At 40.2% G+C, this 19842-nt stretch overlaps 1 protein-coding gene across 4 annotated transcripts in view; it reads right to left on the reverse strand.

Annotated features, from left to right (window-relative positions):
* The window catches only part of BMPR1B (bone morphogenetic protein receptor type 1B), a 203302-nt gene that overhangs the window by 68198 nt on the left and 115262 nt on the right, over nucleotides 1–19842 (reverse strand). The gene's annotated exons all lie outside the window — the stretch shown is intronic.

Raw genomic sequence — 19842 nt, forward strand, 5'->3', positions numbered from 1 at the left:
CCGCTTCAGGCTTTGGCACATCAAACATTGGCTTTGCCTGTGGAGGGACCACACCATGCGAGCCGTTCACACGCAGAAAGAGCTCGCAAGCAATAACGGGGAGCAGCCGGCCAACACAGCTCCGCTTCTGCACGGCGTTATTTAAGATAAGGCACCCTCCCTGCAGCATGAACTGCTTTTCACTGGACAACTGTTATAAACACTTTCTAAGCTGGTGTCATTCTTCAAGTACTAAATGAGCTGCTTCAACATATGTGCGGTGCATGAGTTCCCTGTAAGCCTGTTAGTGAACCAGGCGTGCACATGGATTTAACTTCACCCCTGAGGGTGACACACTGTGCACAGCAGTTGTGTCACTTCTCCTCTGGGTAAACTAAAACAAATCCACTCTATGGCTAGAGCGGTTAGACTTCTGTGTTAATAATTCCTTGTTATTTGCTCAGCAAGTTATTACTTTCAAGTGATACACCAATCTCCATCACTCACCCAGGGAACAGCTGCTCAGGTAGCATCCTTGGATGCAAAACCACAAGACAACCCACTTACACATCTGCCCCTTAGGACAGGAACAAGTATTTTGAACAAATGTTATGACATCAAAGAGCAGAAGTATGTGATCTAGGTTCTTGAACAAAACATGAGTGAGACCCCTAAAACACGGAATACAGCAATATAACAAGGATATTACAGACTGACACACTGCAATAAAAAAGACTCCCAATTACCACTGAGAAAACTGAACAAACAAAAAACAAACACAAAAAACCCCAACCGAAAGCAAACAAAACCACAAAAAACAACCCACAAAAGCAGAGATAAACTGCGTATTTACAAATAAAATCTATATCAACATGCGGCCATTATTTATTACAGCATTACTATTTTTACGTATAAGAATGAGAAAAGTAGGTTTTGTGATTCATTAGCTCATTTTTTATTATGTTTGCTCAGTTCTGCACTGACACTGGACTGCTATAGCTATCAGAAGCCTGGCATCTCAGTGGGTAAATTCCACCACCATGTTTCCAATGGTATTTTGCTCCAAGAAGTGATCCCCCAGAAACTTTCCAGGGAAGAGCCACATCTTTGATGATGTTTCATGAAATGGAAATCTCTGAAGAGGCCGCCTAGCAACTGTCATGCAACAACTAGTAGTAACATAATAAAAGTCAGCTTAACATGAGAGAGAGTAATTTGGCCACGGTATTCATAAACCAGACCTTGACCTGTGATGAGCATCACCCTTGCCTTCCCAGTGATGTATGGAATTTATTCTTCTTTCCTCATCTTTTTGTTTCAAACTCTATTACCTGCTTGATTACTACATCATTTTACAATACAACTGCAACACCGATATACATTTCTATGCATGTGATTGGAACACATCATTTAGCTGAATGTAATTTTTCAGCCTTTCTCAGGTGTTTTCATTGGAATATAAAGCAAGAAAGTAACATGGTAGTGTCTAAACTATTTTCTAATATGAGTCCTCATTACAGATTTCCTCCACACATATCAATTTTCCAGGGAAAAAAACACCTTAATTATAAAATACGTATTTAATCTATATGCTGTCTTCACAAAGCATGCTTGATATTTCCTTCCCAATCCCTCCTAATAAGCACAAAAAAACCCCTTAGAGCAACACTTTATCATCTGCTGGCATCATTTTCTGACCTTAACATGAATAATACCATTAATAATACCCATTTGGCAGAGCAAAGAGGTGACAGCTCGGTGATGGGAAGCAAAGGGAAGAATCTGTTTGCGGACACACATCCTACTCATGTTTTTCTGATGTCTTCAAGGTGTGAGCTGCAACTAAGGAGTTTGTATTATTGAGTATTTTCAATGAGGAACAGGGCACTCATGTTGTTATTAGAGCACCGAGCAAAATAACTAAATGAAACAAGCAATAATGTCCTGTAATTACAGGGTTTGTGGGCAGGCTGGCAGTGTGGATCTTCCCATCAATTCCAGGCCATACATCAATATTACACACTTATTCATATAGGGAATGTAAGCAAACAAAAGTACTGCAAATTATTGCCCTGATAAGGACATATTTCTGAAAATGGAAATAAAATGTTCAGGTTATCATAAATGCTGAAAAAATACGTTCACATCATAGAGGATGACATCATTGTTTCCATAGTTGTTAATGTCATCAATGATGTAATCGTATCTTTGATTTCTTCCTGTTAATTATGCTATTTTCCTATATATTTTGTGTTCTGTAAAAGCTCTTTGCCCGTTAAAATCCTTTTCTAAGCAGACGCACGAATCAAAAAATTCTAAATTAACATTTCACTGCTGCTCTCCTTTTTTTTGTTTTCCTAGTAAAAAAACCCAATTCAGTCCTTAAACTACAATAAGTAATATCCACAAGCGAAAGGCTCGTCCTTCAGACAAAACCCCCTTAGTGATGCTTTCTCCATGTAAGCCTGTAGAAATTAATTCTTTACAGCACTATTCTCCAATATTTTCATTCTCTTTGTGGTGAAACGCGGTGTTCCCGTTCACGAAGGACAAGCTCGAGAAGAATAAAAAGGTGCTTTCACTCCACCTTGTAAAACTGAGGCATTGGAACCCACGGATAGGCAGACAACAGAAGCTCTGAAGTGCTTAGAAATCTCTGGAAAAACTCATCCCTCTGCTGAAGGGACCATCTAGTATTCCAGGCACGTATTCCTCTGTGTTTTCTTTCTTTCCTTCTTTTTTCCAGAGATCTGCCAAAATTTCCCCTCCCCTCTGCCACCTCCTCCCCATTTGCAAAGGGTAAAACAGGAGCAAAAAGGGAGCGAATCCCATAACTTGTCCAAAGCATGCAAGGATGATTTGTGTTCTCGCTTATGGGGTATGACTGTCACCGTTGATCTGCTTTCAGGCCCAGATTACATCTGATAAGGGCTGACCTTATTTGAGTATTCACACATTATGCACCCATAGAGAGCAGGCGGGACACAAAAGTCCCTCAGATGTTCTGGGCATCAATCACGCTCACAGCATGGAAGCTGCCAAACTTTTCTTCCCTTTAACTCGGGAGAGGAGAGGCTTGTCCAAGGCAGACTTAATAAAGTTTAAAGCTGTGCCACAGTATATTTGAGGCCCATTGTCTTCTAAAAGTGTGCTTTTCAACAAATTCTCCGCAGTTACCATGGGCAACAATTGGGCTTGAACAAATTGGGGCAGAGGGGCAGACTGTAGGGAGGAGGGAAAGCAAACAAAGGGCTTGCCAGGTCCTTTGGAAAAAAAAAAGGCCAAACAGTCAAACCCCTTCTTTCTCTTATTCACCACGTATTTACAAAGTAGTTTCTCAAAATCATTCCTAAAAATGGAATAATTTCAGAACATGTCTTAAAGTAAATCACGTCCTTAAGAACTCACCAACCTGTTGTTCACCACACACAAATACACTGATTGCCTCGAATAATGGGTGCTTTTGTAAGAATGTATTATAAACATCACTAAGCACTAAAGCATTTCATCTGTTGCAATGACGGACACCTCTGCTTAAACTTTCCTGATTTCACAAGAATTACAACCAGTTTTATAAACTTTCTGTTTCAGGCTGCAAGTTTATTTTCAAATATGAGAGCCAGAAGGAAATAAGCGCACACAGCAGGTGATGCACATGCTGCTCTGAAATGTACTTGCTAGCAGAGCCCAGCTTGATTTATAAAGTCTAAACTCATAAGGTGTCATCCTAACAGACAAAACTGACTCTTTAGACTGCAAACTTTCATGGAAACAAGGAAACAACCCAAATAAACCATCATACCCAACCCCTCAAACACCTTTTATTCCCCATATCTGTAGACAACATTAAATTACTCTCAAAACAAGGTATGATTTGCTTTGCTGGGACACACTTGTTAACTCTGAAACCTACTTATGTCATGTCAACTTCCTTCCACAGCTGGTCTCTCCAGCAATAGCAGTGAGCTAAGGCATTTTTTCATATGACTGGGAATGAGTAAGTACAAAATGCAAACACTCATCAGCCAAAGTCTTGGATGGGATGCCCTGAAGCATTCAGCGTGTTCTGTCTTTTTTGGTTTTAGGTGCTCTCAGTGATGGAGGGTTTGTTGCTGCAGTTCGGGAGATCAGTTTGCAGTAGGATGCCTCTCATTAGGGGAAGTTCTGCTGCTTTTCCAGAGCTGGTTGGTTTTGGTTTTTGTTTGTTTATTTGTTTGTTTTTCCAATATAAACCATCTCTTTCTCAGCTATATGTGAAAAGCAACTGATCCTTGAGAAAAGGAGCAGCACACCTCCAAAAGAGGTGAAAAGATATTTGGATTAAGGTATGAGAAAAGTGTATTGAGAAAGAAATCATTTTCAAGCACAAGAAGATCTAGCAATTTCAAATTAAAGGGACAATATCCAAGATGCTAGCCTGTGGAAATCCACTACCAGTTTCTCTAAATTTTCATTTAAGTCATTCCTAGCAGTTCAGGCCCTCACTGCCTTCAAGAGGTACATTTCCTGGTGAGGATCTGCTGTGCTTGTGCATCAAGTGTGCACCATATTCTTTTTAAAATACAAACAGCAAACCACCCATCTCATCGTGGAATGCTAAGGGATGAAATTTAAGTCCAAGTGCCTTGTCTACCAAGCTGTGTTCATTCTTAATGGAAGTGTTCATCAGAAAGGTTTTGGCTACATGGTGTTTGGATCACAAGGTTTCAAAAAATTCATCGTTGCACTAATAGGTCCTACCCAGCCTAATATGATTTGGTCTGCGTATTTTTTTTTCCCCTTGGTTAAAAACATGCCTATAAATGTGAGTTAAAACTTGCAATACTTTTATAAAAATAAATGAATTTCTATTATTAAACATGCACACAGATGTACACATATAGATGCTCACCCCATTAAAAGTTCCTATTGGTTTCAAATGCATTACCATATTATAGAATAAAAGCACATTTCTCCAACAAGTTGGATCAAAATCTAAATGTGCAAGGGAACAACGCATCTTTACCTTTACTAAAGCTCCTTGCTAGGCTGACTATATTTCAATAAGGAGTCAGCATCGTAAAAGGTGTTTATTTAAGAAAGTTACAGGAGCTTGAACACGTGTTTGACTTAATAAACCAGAAACTACTAGAGTGTTTTCTCATATTCTGCCTTATCTTGCAATGGGAACCTGCACAGAGCTTTACATGATACTCCAATCGGAAGGTAGCCCCCAAAACACAGCACTCACGGTGGTATATCTGTGTGACCACCATGACCATAGCCACGTATCTCCCCAGCTGTGGAACCAGAGCAGGCTTGTGTTCATATGCCTAACACTGTGGCAAAACAAAAACCACAGCTAAAGGCTAAAGACATCCCCAAAAAGGTCATATAACATGCCTTGTCTATATTCCTGTCTCCAATAAAAGGTATTTGCTTTTTATTAATTTTTAAATTCATTGCTTTTTAATTTCATTGGGATGTCTCCTGTCTTTTATTATGTAAAAGGTTAAAAGGAAGAATCCAATCTGCCTCCTCTTTTTATATGTAGTATTTTATTTTCCTTCTGTCTCCTCTTATTGAAGTCTTCTCTAACCAGCCCCCAAATTTTGAATTCCTCACTCCTCTAGGAGATACTTCATCTTGTATTGTACTCACCCACCTATCTCTGCTGCAGCTTTTTGTCAGCTGAGGTGGCCAGACACAAACACAGTGTTGCCAGAGTCACCCAGCGACTCTGTCACTTTCAGAAATCAGCTCTATCTGTTGCTTGGAGTCAAATGTTTTATTTGCTTTTCTCAGTGTGCAAAGCAGAAGATTCCATTGACTTGTTCAAGAGGACAAGAAAGATATTTTTTGTACTCAGAGTTAATCCAACATTAAGGACATATACCAGGGTTTCATATTCGACAAGGTGCATTTGCCAAACAGATTTAACCTGCCTACTCATGTCACTTCAGCAGTTTCACTTGATTACTTCTGATCTAAGCTAATTTAGATAACGACTTTTTCCATTTCTGAAGTAACTCTTTCCTCCAAAGCCTAACGCATCTAAAACCAATTCCAGAAGTAGCTTATTACTGCCTTCCTGGTTAATGGAAAATCTCAGTTTCTCCTTTCCCTCTCAATACTGGAGAACGGGGCTGCAAGGTGACAGAAGAGCAAAACCAACAGAGATGGGTGGTTCTGTGTGATGATTGGGAAGGGGAAGAGAGCAAAGAGAGGGCTGTAACTACCCTCAAAAAGCTTGTAATTCACACGATGAGATCCACATCCAGCCTCCCTGGAGGGCCCAAACCCTCTGTCCCCAGGAGCCCAGCAACTGCTCTGCAGCCCCTTTCGCCACCTGGACACCTAAATTTAGCCTTCTGGCCTGGCCATGAGAGAGGGTCAAGGGCAGAGGGGCTCAGTCCTATTTTCGGCACGCCGTTAGGGAGCTTAAGCAACACACGTGTGTGTCTCTGCTCATATCAGCTTCTGCTTCGACCATCACTGGGCAAACCAACCACCTCCCCGCTGGGAGAGACCGTTCAAGGTGGTTGTAATGCCAGCAAACATGCAAATTTGAAAGCATGAAATGTTCAGGTTTACTAGATCATTAAGCCATTCTATCATAAATTTTGTCTTCTTTTATAACTCAGAAAAAATATGCTAATTGGTTTTAAGCATGCACAAAAATAATAGGTAGTGCTTTTATAACATAAAGTGCTCTCACTAAAAAAGTTATGGCACAGTCTTTTGGTACAATAGCTTATCAGTATATGTTTTCATATTTTGGAAGTTCCTTTCACCACAGTTTGCATGTCAGCCTCCCAGCTATCCTCCCAAGCAATAAATGGACAAAGACGTAGATTTATTGCCATCCCTCACCCCAAATGCATGTCTGATGGATTTGGAAAGTCTCCCACAAATTCAAGATAGGAATCTGCTAAAATAAATCTGACAATAAATGCTTGCAGAGGATATTTATTTCTCCCATACCACTTACTTACTGGTTAACAATTTCCAGTTGAAATACCTTTTTTACTGAGCGAACAACATGTTCCTCTGTTTGCAATCACATTGCTCTATAGGTTGGACCTCACAGCAAAGCACCCTGAAGAAACACTGGCACATGAGTTTTGGGTACCCAGGTCTCCAGGGAGTTTAACACCATAATATAAACCCACTATAACTTTCCTATAATGACAGATGCACGAAGACCACAGAAGTAACCAAACATGCAGAAAACAATCGCATTTCATTACTTCAGTGTCCCAAAGAGCACAACCAGTACTTGGCATCAAAATAAATCTCAGCTGTATTTACAGGTTTACCACAAGCACATATTAGGAAAAACAAACAAACCAACCGAAACGCTACTACTACTACTAATAATAATAATAATAAACAACCACAATCCACCAAACATCACTCCATTACTACTAAATTCTTTTTAATACAACAGAAGACTCATCAAAACCTCAAAGCAGTCCTTAATGTGATGTGGACACAAAATGACCTCTCTGAGTCACTTCTGACTGGAATGATGGACCTGAAGGCAAGTAGAAGCTTGCACAGTCCACTGTGTTATTGACTTTTCAAGCAGTAATTTCAGTATTGCTTACTTCTGCACTGTTATTAAAAGTAAATTTACATGTTAAGATATTTGACTTCAACAGTATCCCTTCTCTTGGTGGAAGGTTTTGGTTGCTTGTTGGTGTTTTCTCAGCCAAAAAGCATATTAAACATTAAAAACAAAACCAAAACACCCTTGGCTCTGCCTCTTTAAATAAGTAGAGAGCTTCTTTAGTCCTTCACATTCTTCCACCTGTCCCCAGTTACACAGCACAGCTGCTTGTGGGTTTAACATTTTTTTTGGTGAAGTAACAGTTCATGACAATCTCATTAAATCCTTTCTAACACTTTCCAGTTCATACAGGATTTCCTTCACCGGAGTGAGCGGAGCAAGTATTGGCTGTTCAAGCAATCGCTGTGCAAAAAAGTCACCCAAAGAACCCTCAGCAGCCAGAGGGTGCAGGGAACCAAAGGTTGGCCCCAAGCAAGGAGCTGGAGCAAATCTGGAGACACAGCATCTCTCTTTGCTGTCTCTCTCTACAGCTGAGAAAAAGTATTAAAAGTGTGGTTCCTGATATATTTTACACATAAAACAGATCATGCACTTAGCAAGCTCCTTTACATGTAAATCATTCTGTTTAAATGTAGACAAGTCTCTCCACTAGCCTAGGAAGTATTCATGTCAAAGGGAGCCAGGGAGTTGCGCTTTCTCAGGGAGGCTCCACAACCAAGTTGGCTGCTCAGACATCTCAACCATTCCCAAGAATGGGACGTGAGCCTCCCGAGGGGGAACAGAGCGTGACACAAAAGCAAGACAAAAAGAGACCTCTTTATTTTATAGATGTGTCTTCTACCACATCTTACGAGGCATGCTCTGGGCATCCTGAAAGCATTTTTCAAGGAGAGGGACCTCCACAAAAAAGCCTTGCTGATGAGCAGACTGCAAGTGAGACATTGGGAGTGAAAGCAAGAAAAACAGGGATGTTTCAAGCTGCTCTACAATGGAACAGGAACAATTTTTAGGCTATGTTACAAAAAGTTCTATAGCATGAACCACTCCTATCAAAACAGTTTTCATTCCACTGTGCATGGTCTCATCAACTGCAGTTTCATGGGATTTTTCCCTATTTACATGCACTTATGTGGCAAATGCACATTTCCTGCTCCAACTGCCAAAAACTACATTTTCAGCTTGACTGCCTAAACCCACCCAAAACGGGCAATGCAAAATGTATAAGACAGTTTAACCTCTTTAGAAAGGGCTGGCCAGCTCAGGTAACTGGATAACAAACATTTTAATAGGCCTTTCAGAGGCTTAAATCCAGGACACCTCTGCAGTGATTTATTTGTCTCCAACAGCTCTAGGGTGGCCTATGTAAAATTAGCTGTTAATCACAAACCAGGTCCCTAATGAGCATGTTCCACACCCAGAGCAGCAGCGACTGGTGCTCTCTTGCTGAGGGTCACAGCAGAGAGACCAAGGACTGAGGAGGGGATGCAAGATACCCCAAGCCATAAGAAGGAACGAAGCTCAGGGGCAGAACATTTACAGGATCAAAGCACAGATCATCTTATTTAAGCCATAAATATGGGTGTCACTTTTTATGATTGCTCTGCTAGCACTTTCAATAAGCATGAAACACAGGGTTATGCAGAATTCGCCCTTCAAAAACATACTCCCTTGAGAGCACACAGCGTAGGCTGTTTGCAGTCTGAGTTGCTGCTGCAGTTTACGTTTTATTTATCTGACATGGTGAAAATTGTCCCTACATCTCAGTGTGGAAGGGAGCAAATATTAATGGTACAACCTATGCATTCATCACTGAGGACAGTTCTGATGTCTGAGACTTCACTGATGAAGACTTTTTGTGTAATTGTAACACCTTGTTTAAGATTGAAATGGTTGCAAATCTCACTACATTGAAAGTCTGCAGGTCTTGCCACCACCTCCTCTGCCTCAGGGCACCATCAGGGCATTGCCTTGGTCTGCAAGCTCCAGCTTCATCCACTGAACAAATACGCTTCTCAAAAGACAAGGGAAATACGATTAGGGATATAAACCTCATTGGATGGTGCAGTAACATACTTTTTCATTTCTATATGCTCTTAAAGTGAAGATTGCCCACCGGTGAGATCCCAGCCACTCATTGCAACTGAAATAAGTGCTTGATCTGGTCAGGAATAACCAACCCAGCAATTATCACGCAAGTCTTACAATGCTGGACTCACCTTGGTCAGTCATCACTGAAAGCGCTGCTTGAGTAATCCATAATAATCACTTGGCTCTTGCCAGCTCTGGTGCCACAACAGGAATTTTGCCCAATCTCCGAAAAGCAGCATGTGCATCCACCAAAACCATACAAACACGTTTATTCCATGAACCAGCACGGGCCACTCAGTGATGCATTAGAGGAGGCTTTTGGGAGCTTGTTAAACTTCTACCCCCTAAACTCCCCAAGTATAATTAATATTTGTTTGGGGTTTTTTTGCCACCTCCAATGCAACTCCATCCACCTCTGCCAAAAATTCCAAGCAAGATAGAAGCTGAAGTGTAGTGCCTGTAATTTTTGCTTGGCTGGGATGATTTAGCAACATCTGAGTGGTCAGTTCAACTGCTGAAGCAAATCTGGGATCTTCATTGTCCCTCAATGACCTTTAACCATCATCAGGCTGTGGTAATTCTCATGCTCTCAAATGAAAGCTAGAAGCTGATGGGAGACTCCAGAATCTAACACGACCCAAACAAACACAGAAATGCAACTTATTGCATGATTCCCCACTTTTAGGAGATGTGTTTGAGACAGATGTTACAATTTTATGCTCTCAATCCCTATTACATTCACTCAGATTTAACATAATATGTACCTCATGTCTAGATTCAGTTTTGCCACATTTTCGGTTAATTTTGGATTATCTATTTTTTTATATCTTCTCTGACGTAGCTTCTTTACAATGTGGAAATTCAGTTCTCTGGCTGTAAATAATACATTTAACTCAGCACTTGCAAATATTCAGATGGAAAATAAGAACTAGACACTAGAAGTCACAAGCTTATTTAAAACATGTAGCTGGACAGTATCAACATGACACAGGGTTAGCAGATTAAAATTCACCCACAATTCTGTAATATCGTCAAACAAATTGACCCGCTAATAAAAGGAAACACATTTCCATATGAATACAAGTGGTATCCAAGTAATAATTTCATAATGATACATTCTCAATTAAGGAATTAAAATAAACCGCTCTTATATTTCTCTCTAATGTTAGACTGTAATGCATTATTGTATATTCAGCTGAGTATTAACTTACAGCTTTGTTCTTTGTAGTACCTAGGAAACATCTTCAAGGTCAAATCTTGATTTTATTACAAAGATATCTACACATCACATTTTTTAAGTTGTCTTGTTTTCCTTTATCCGGTTGCTTGTTCTCATCTTTTTTTAATCAAGATACAGAACTATCACCAAAACGTATGAGATACTGACTGCCAGACTGACAAAAGTCCAGAGGTGTGGGTAACACAATAAAAGCAATAGTTCTATTTACTGCTATTCTGTAGCCAAAAAGGAAATGATTTCCTATAAGACCACAAGACCTGGAAAGCAAACACATGGTTATAGGAAAGCAGAGACCTTTAACAAGTCAATGTTTGCAAGGGACAGCAAAATTATTATTTAACTGTCTATTTATAGTGACAACCTTTTAAGTGCAAGAGTGTGAAAATCAGGCAAAACGTTGTCTATAGTTATCTTATGCGATCACTTCATATCATATTCTATCACAACATATCACTCATTGATGTTGCTATATGATACTACAAAATGATCATATTTAATCAAACTACAAGCAAAACGCATTACATTCTAAAGATGATTTCTCATATGCAGCTATGTTTCTGTCAATAATCACATTTCTGAGCTTTGGTCAGATTGCATTGGTGTCCAAGAGGAAGAAAATAATGCCCTGTATAGTCTAATTCTCCACTAAGGCTTAGTTTCAGTAATTCAGCATTCATTCCAACTGCTCATGCTCAGTAGCAATGAATTTTAAGCTCAAAAAAACCCCACCCTACCCTCAAAATCTGAGAAATGCATTTTACCTCGAATTTGACAGGAAAATGAGAAAAGTGAGAGGTGGGGAAAGAGAATCAAGACATTGTTCCCCTCATTTCGATTTAGAAAACTACCAAGATATGGGAAAAAAAACCCATAAACTCTGACATGCTGAACAGTAGTTCTTGCTTCCCATGCAAGCCATCTGTTCTGTGTGTGCACATGGTTTGAAAGACATTCCCGGGATTGTGTCAAGCCAAAGGAATCCCCACTAGAGTTACAGAAATATAAACTCCCTTTGCACTGGCAGGAGAGCTCCAAATGCAACTCCTAAGACACGTATCCCCCCACCAGGCTCAGAACCATAACAGTTCTGCTGACATACCAGACGTTACGCAGGATTTTCTCATCTGATATTATATTATGAGAACTGAAACTTTAGCAGCAATACTTTGAATTAGAAATTCTTCAGATGAGTACGAGGCGAGATCTCTGCTCCTCTCTGTTGCAAAATGGCATCATCACCCTTTCTCCCATTTGCAGCTGACATGAAAAAAATGCCTGGAAAATATTTTTGAAATAGGATTAATTTCATAATGCAATTTTTGCCAGCCCTGATTTCAGTGGGAGTGGGACACGATGCAGTTTGAACTATATACTTGTCCCATATTCATTTCCAAACTCTGGAAACAGAAGTCTAATAAGTAATACCGGTATGAGAAGGACGATCCTTCCTGTGAGCCTGGCATTCGGACAATCCCTTGTCTACTATACGACTGAGTTCAAATTGCAATTATTTTTCCTAGGCACCAATTAAATACTGCTACCAATGTTAAGCATAAACACAGCTCTAGCTACAAGCAATGCTCAGATGACCAGCTCAGGTTCAAGGGTTCACTGCACATGAATATCCATAAATACCACTGACAGCCTTAGCAGTATAATGAACTTTGCAGCAACTCATGCAGGCAGTCTACACAATACAAGAACATAATGCCCCTAACCTTCAAGCAAGAAACCTCCAGAAGCAATTCAGAGCTACTTTTATGGCTGAGGCAGGGTATTTAAGAAATATTTAGGAAACAGACTAACCATGTTTTTTCAAACCTTCAAGTGTTTATTATTTTTTAAATTATCCTGTGGAATCAGACAGCAGAACTGAATGACACACGAGCTGTACATCAAGATGGTCGGTTCCACTGAATTGTCACGCCGATTAGCAGTATATTCTTAACTCCATTAATTTAAGCATGCAACATTACAAATTAAACACTCTTTGCTTTTTAAGTAATCACATAATATTTTAGCTTTAAGCTGTTTACATTTTTTTCTTCCAAACATTGGCCACGGTACCACACAGTCTCCCGTAAGTAGATATTTCTGGCATCTCTTGAAATATATGCCCCACTCCCAGCTCCAAAACCAGATCTGTGTTAAAGAAACACTGTGTATTTGAAGTCTAGGGAATATGTTTGAAGCACCGGATTTGTTTCTTTAACTCCGCTACTTATTTTCCTAGTTGCAAAGATGCTGCTCCTTTACTTCTCTGTGGAACTGTAGCACAAGCTGAAGCTGCTATATAAATTGGTATACTTTGTAAATGCTGCTGAGAAAAATGTGCAGATTGAAAATGAAGTATATTTTCAATTAACTCCAAGCTTTAGGAATCCCAAGGGTTGATTAAGATAACTTCAAAGAGTTATAAACTAGGAAGATGTATGGTTATTAAGTCAACGGTGGTTTTGTAGGTATATGTAACAGTAATGCTGTTCCCTGTTATCATTCTGAGCTAGATCATGGCAGCCATCTTCCCACAAAATGTTTTTTGCTATTTTTTAAGTCACACTAAGTTGTCACATCTGTTTCTGTCTCTGCTGAAATGTTACTCCTTACAAAACATGAGCTAAAGAACCATGTGAGACCCCCATCTATTCCACAGAGAAGTCAGCCAGGCTCAGTTTGAACAACCTCCAACAGCAGCTAAAGGCAAGATACCAGAGTTTATACCAAAGCAGATGAGAAGCACTCAGAGGTCTCGCCACTTCTCGTTGAAAGAAAGGCACTAAGCATCAGCAAATAAGCAATAATGTATTAAGACCAGCACATCTGTTCTAGCAGCAAACATCTGCCAGCATCCTCCGTTTTCAATGTACCGACCTGGAGCCCAGCACTCTTAGGGTGCTCAGTGTTTTATCTAGGATGCCTATCACACAGATTAAGCGTTTCCAGAATCAGCTACAGGTGCTACAGGGTCCAAATATAAGCAAGAGATGATGTGATTATTTTATTACTAATTAGCTTTATGATACATAACAGTAGAAGAGCAGCCTACTGAAGTTAACAGATCCTTCTGATTTGGAGCTCAGGTTACATACATATTGATCGCTCATGATCACCCAATCTCCACAGGCATTCACTGTGCTCTGACAAGCTTTACTAATCTATAAACCAGCAGTTCACACATAAATCCCATGGTATGTAATGAAAAACTCCTGATTTCCTGTGTGATCCTGGCTTGGGGAAAGAATTTCCCAGACTGATGGTGCTGAAATACAACTTTTTACAGGCCAGCTTCTTTTTTAGCTGCTCATCAACTGCAATGTGCTTCTGCCAAGCCTCAGAAGGCTGTTGCACCCACCTCAACCAGAGATGCTAATGCACAGTCCTTGAGAGAGGGAAAAACACAGAAGGCTTGAACACAGGAATTTCTTGATTTATTTTTTCATGCGAGTCTTCAAGCTTTTGGAATCCATGTTTTCAAACTTCTCCCTGACTTGACAAGAACTAGAAGCTTCATTTTGCTTTCTTGCATGAAAGCAGAAATTTTTCATTTGATCACTTGAGTGTGGACACCAAGGATATCAGACAAAGAACAATTATTGGGAGGCTAATGATGAGGTTACAAAATCTGGCAGCTCTGTGCATCCATTCAGAGCACTGCAGGGGGATGCTGTCAAGTTTCTGCTTAGTCTTCAGTCTCCCATTGAAAATGCTAATTCACTGCTACCTATTAAAAACAAAAGATCTTTCAAATAAGACTTTCTAAAACAGTCTTCAGTGCAAATTTAGGACCTCATCTCTTGTATGTGAGCTGACTCTCTGGGTGTGATGGTCACTGACAGGCGACTGGAGTGTTGTTTGACCTTAACTGCTCACACTGAGCCACCAGCTTCTTTTTCAATAGGAGGGAGGAAGGACCACGGGGGCTCGAAACGCACCCGGCATCACCACACTGGCTGGCATTGTGCTGTTCCCAAGTCTGCAAGTACACAACAGGGATATTTCCACCTAACCTGTGTCACTAGCAAACACACCAGAGGGAAATGAGCTGGGTATGTGGCTTCAGCACAAAATGCAAGTGAACACAACAAATGTAGCAGGGAGGAATACCTGCAACAGGAGAGCCCTGTGGATCTGAGGAAATGCTGAGACAGATACCACTGAAGAAGTGATCTTTTGTGGCGCCCTTTTCAAATAAACATAAAGAAGCAATGAGTGCCACTATCAATTCCTAACCTGCCTCCTCTTGAACACGGAGAGGATGGTAATGCAATTAAATTACTACATAACACCTTTTATTGTTTTTCTTTTTGATTCTGGGTAATTGTGTGCATTCACATTACTACAAGAGTTTGACAGACTGCTTTAGTGACCTATTAGCAGTTAAACTTTGGCCAAAATTTGAATTCTTATTTCTGGCAGGCTCCTGTACAGGCACAAGAGAAAAAAAAAGAAAGGGAAGAATATAATTTTCCCCTTGAAGAGCAGCCAGCAGAAATGAGCTATTGGGCCACTGGAGGAGACGAGCACATGATGCAAAACGTCTTCCATGGCATAGGAAGCCTTCAGCATCCACCCTTCACCTTCTTATCCCTTTAAAGCGTTTGCAAAACAAATCCTGTATTTTGTTCCAGCTCCCGCAACTTTCTGTCTTCTGCTGTGGAATGCGAAGTCAAGTTAGACAAAACACTAGGGAGGCCCATGGAAAAGGAGAGGACCTTCAGACCCACGCAGCATCTCAAGGATGAAGTTTACAATCCACTTCTGTATTTGCAGTTGGCATAAGCAACTTTCAATAATCATAATAAAACACACACTGAAACTGAGTATGTCTTAGCAAACTTCCAACTCCCCATTCTTTCAAACTTTCAGCTCCCCATTCTGAAATCTGTGCTCTTCAGTGAGCAAGTGTTAAAAATAGTTGACCCTTGTTCATATTGCCTGAACTTGCTGGAGTTAAGATAGGCAATGCTTTTGGCACTGGGTTTTGTTTGCTTGCTTTACATTTTTCTCAGGGCCGTGGAGATGTAAAACATTACAGTGCCGTGTTTCAAGAGTTAAATATTTTGGTTTTAACTAAAATAATTTTAATCTTCAATGCACCTTCTGAACTGTTTGTAACAAAGCGGGAAGAAGTTTTGAAATCTCTTTACAGATATGTTCTTTGTGTTTAAAAAAAAAAAAAAAAAGGAAGAAAGAAAGCAAGCGTTTCAAAATAAATGGTTTATGGCTTGGGAGTGTTAATGAGGTAAGACATTTCCAAAGAGACCAGAGAGTGACAATAGCACATGGACTGTGGCGGTGCCACAACTGCAGAACTGCCCCCAGCAGTGAACGCCTACTGAAGCAAAGCAAAGCCAGGAGGGAGAGAGGGAGAGAAAGGAAGAGAAGGGAAAAAAAACTGTTGCAAGTTCATGCACCCCTATTACAAATTCATTTTAATTAAACAAAGAGATTATACAGACATTGCTGACAGGGATTATCAAAATAGAATGGCGCCACCTGCCCCTTGCAACCCAATTAATTAGTAGAGAATCTGAGGTGCCAATTATCACGAAGGGCTAAGAAAGGATCAGTAAACACAGCTCATGGTGAATTTGAAAATTAACTCCTTCAGCTCACAGCTGAAGCTCCACAGCCTCACACAGAGCCCTGGTGCTTCTGTTACAGCCCTCCTAAAACTCCACACTGAAAACACGCAACAGATTTCTGCAGATCCATGTTTCCCACTGTCCCGTGAAGGATGACCCCTTCTGCTCTTCCTGAAGCCAACGGTGTCATTTTAAAGATTGTGTTAGGAAATTTAGAATAGCAGATACAATAATCTAAGTTCGAAAGGGTTGCTTAAAGAGAAAGATGTGCTTAAGGTATGTCAGAATATTGTAGATCATTTTCCATGCCACACCAGAGCTTTTAAGACAGCGAGGCCTTGAGTAGAATTCCAGTTATTAATAAAACTCAGCTAAAAGTTTTCGTTTTCTAGAAAGCAGGTCTGGCTCATGCATATTTACCTTGTTCTCTGCCTCCCTATCTTTTTGGGTAAGATGCCTCCAGGAATAAAAGGCTTACTGAGAAAGAAAACAGGAAGAGCAGCAGTAACGAACTGCAAATCTATTTTCTTGGGGAATCCAGAGTCTACCAGAGCACTCCAGATAACTCCTGGATTTGGATCTATGGGGCGTGAGCCATCACCAAGGTCACTGCAGTGTCCATAAGGGGACTCTGCCTTGCACAACAGGCTCGTGATGGCCCTGCAAAGGGAAGAGCTACTGCCATTTTTCATTCCCTGGTATAAATCCCTTTATAATATCACTTTTAGGAGGACTTCTCCTTCTAGAAGATTCAAAATGATACCTCCCCTCAATCTATGGGCTCACAGCTGTGTCGTAAAGACAAATTAGTCAGTACTTCACATAGGGACTTCTGTTTTGTTTGCACTTGTGGGTTTTTTTCCCAAACGTTGGAGGAAAGACACTGACTAATAACATTTTCAACTCTACCTCACCTGGAGAGTGATCTGCTGCCTTTTGGGGGAGGCAGTGCTACCATGTTTTATGCAAACTTGTAATCACAACCTAACCCGACCTCGTGGTTTCCTGAATGTCATAAAAAACAAATGAAGAATCAGATGTAAAACCATAGAACCAAAAAAGGCAACTGCTCTGCTGGTATGTTTGTTTGTTTTCCTTTTATTTCCTTGAAATATAATTTCCTTTAGGGCATGTTTACCTCGCCACTATGCATATGCTCATTTTATGGTTACATTGACAGCTACCAGAATGATAAACTAGATTTGCAGAGCTATACATGCTCCAAACAGAAGTGCTGGGTGGACCTCCCAGTTAGCCCAGGGTAAATTCAGTGTTATTCTGTTGTCACTGCTGGATTTGAGTGCCACAGATGGAATTAAACATCACTCCCTGGTTTTGTGCTATTTCTTCCTCAAGTGCTGTACAAGACGAAGTGTGTCATTAAGTAGCGGCAAGGTGAAAGCTATATTGATTCAAATGGGAAAAAAAGTTCATTTCAGAAGCTGTGTTTTCACTGTCAACATCGTTCAATACTCCTGTGAATAAAAAATGAGAACATGGATGTTATAAGCTTGGATAGAAGTACGAGGTAGCACAACTGGATTTAAATTAATTGTGCAACTGATGTCACATGATACAGAATTGCATTTCCATATCTGTTTTGAGAACTGCAAAACAAAGGCCAAATACTTGAACAACAGCAACCTGTGGAATACGAAAGCGTTTTGAAAGCAAATTTTCTTGCAATTCCAAATTCCTCTTCTTTTGTAAGTGCTTGCCGGATCTTTACTCAATGGCTTTATTGTTTTGGGATCAGAAAGTGACGCCTTCAGCTCTACAATGCACAGTTTGTCACCCTTTGGATAAAGGGGTTGCGAACCAAAGGAGCGGGACATACTTGTATTTAACACAAAGTGCTCTGGAGAGGGGAGTCCATGCTGGCAGGACTTGAAAGTCCTGAAATACCAACCAGTTGCACCAGTTAACTTGGTGAGACCTCCGCATACCTGTGGGGTGTGAAAAGGCCCTGGTGCTCATCATTCCGCATCAGGATTGAGTTCATCTTATCAAATGGGTCTTTGACCGTATTGTGAAGTAATTTACCAACTGAAAAAATCATAACGATTTTCCGCTTCATTTACTTCAACAGTAGCTACGTAATGTCAATAGTTTTAAACATTTAATTAGACGCACCACGTGTTTTATGCTCTACTAATTATATAAAATTGTGCTCAATAATTTTCTTCCCATTGAAACAAACCTTAAGCAGCTGTTAAAACACTAATTGGGCAAACGCTTCCACGCCGTGTGGTTGACTCAGCGCCAAGCGCGTTCCTCCCAACACTGAGCGGGGTTTTTCCAGTGTCCATGATGGAACCGTAAATGCACGTCAATCTCTGCCATGCCACAGTGCCAAGAGCGAACTCCAAACATTTACTTTGGCCCTCACCTTTGAAAACTAACATGATATATAAAACGCAACAGTTCAGAAAGATGTTTAATTATACCGGGCTCCTAATTTTCTCCCTTCCATTCTTACCTCCACAGAGCAGCTAAATTTGACACAGAGCTTGTCATTTACAATCTCCTATGAAATCAGCACTTTTTATTACATCAGAGCTGCTTCGCAACTGTTATCTTGCAGTATGGTCAAAAGGAAACATGCACTTGAATGTGTTGCTGAGCGTGGTACGGATGAGGCCCTTAGTACCAGGATATTTTGTTTCTGTAATGTTTAAAACAACTATGTGAACCACAGAGTTTTTTTCAGTTTTATGTAAAAAGAGAATTCGAAGAGTTTTTATTTGGTTTAGATATCCTTACAAAAGGACATTTAAATCTTACCATTGACAAGTTTTTGATGATCCCAGCCTGAATTGAGTCAGTACGCCTGAATCTCTCATATGGAGTTTTAATCTTAAATGTAACTCCATTAAAATCAAGTTCTCTTAATTAGTGACTAAGTCTGTACACCTGCAGTCGTAATCCTGGCACTCCTATGGGGACATTTGCACTCTTCTCTACATCTATTCTTTTAAGTGTGACCCTAGAGGACCATATGTAAATGGCTTAAAATTCAATAGAAATCAGATTTTTCTCCGTCTTTGAAATATTTTTCACAAATTTCTAAACATTATCACATTATATAGATATAACTTCTATATTCACGACTACAGAAAAGTTACGTATCTGCAGGAAAACACATCAGCCAAGCTAGCGTGAGGATCTTCTAGTTTTTTGCACGCATTAGAAAGCTGTAAAGATTCATTCACTTAAGTGTTCTTCTGGAAAACCATAATGGAAATTACACTAGTGTGGAACAATCACATTGTACACACGGTGCTCACCTACATGAGCTGATGGACTGTAATTCACAGCAAGAGTCTTGTACATCTTTCCAACATTCTCATCGTATACCATCTGAAGATGTGTTTTAAATGGGATTACATGGCTTACCA

The sequence above is a fragment of the Patagioenas fasciata genome, chromosome 4 (assembly GCF_037038585.1).
Source record: "Patagioenas fasciata isolate bPatFas1 chromosome 4, bPatFas1.hap1, whole genome shotgun sequence".
In the NCBI taxonomy this organism is placed as follows: Eukaryota; Metazoa; Chordata; class Aves; order Columbiformes; family Columbidae; genus Patagioenas; species Patagioenas fasciata.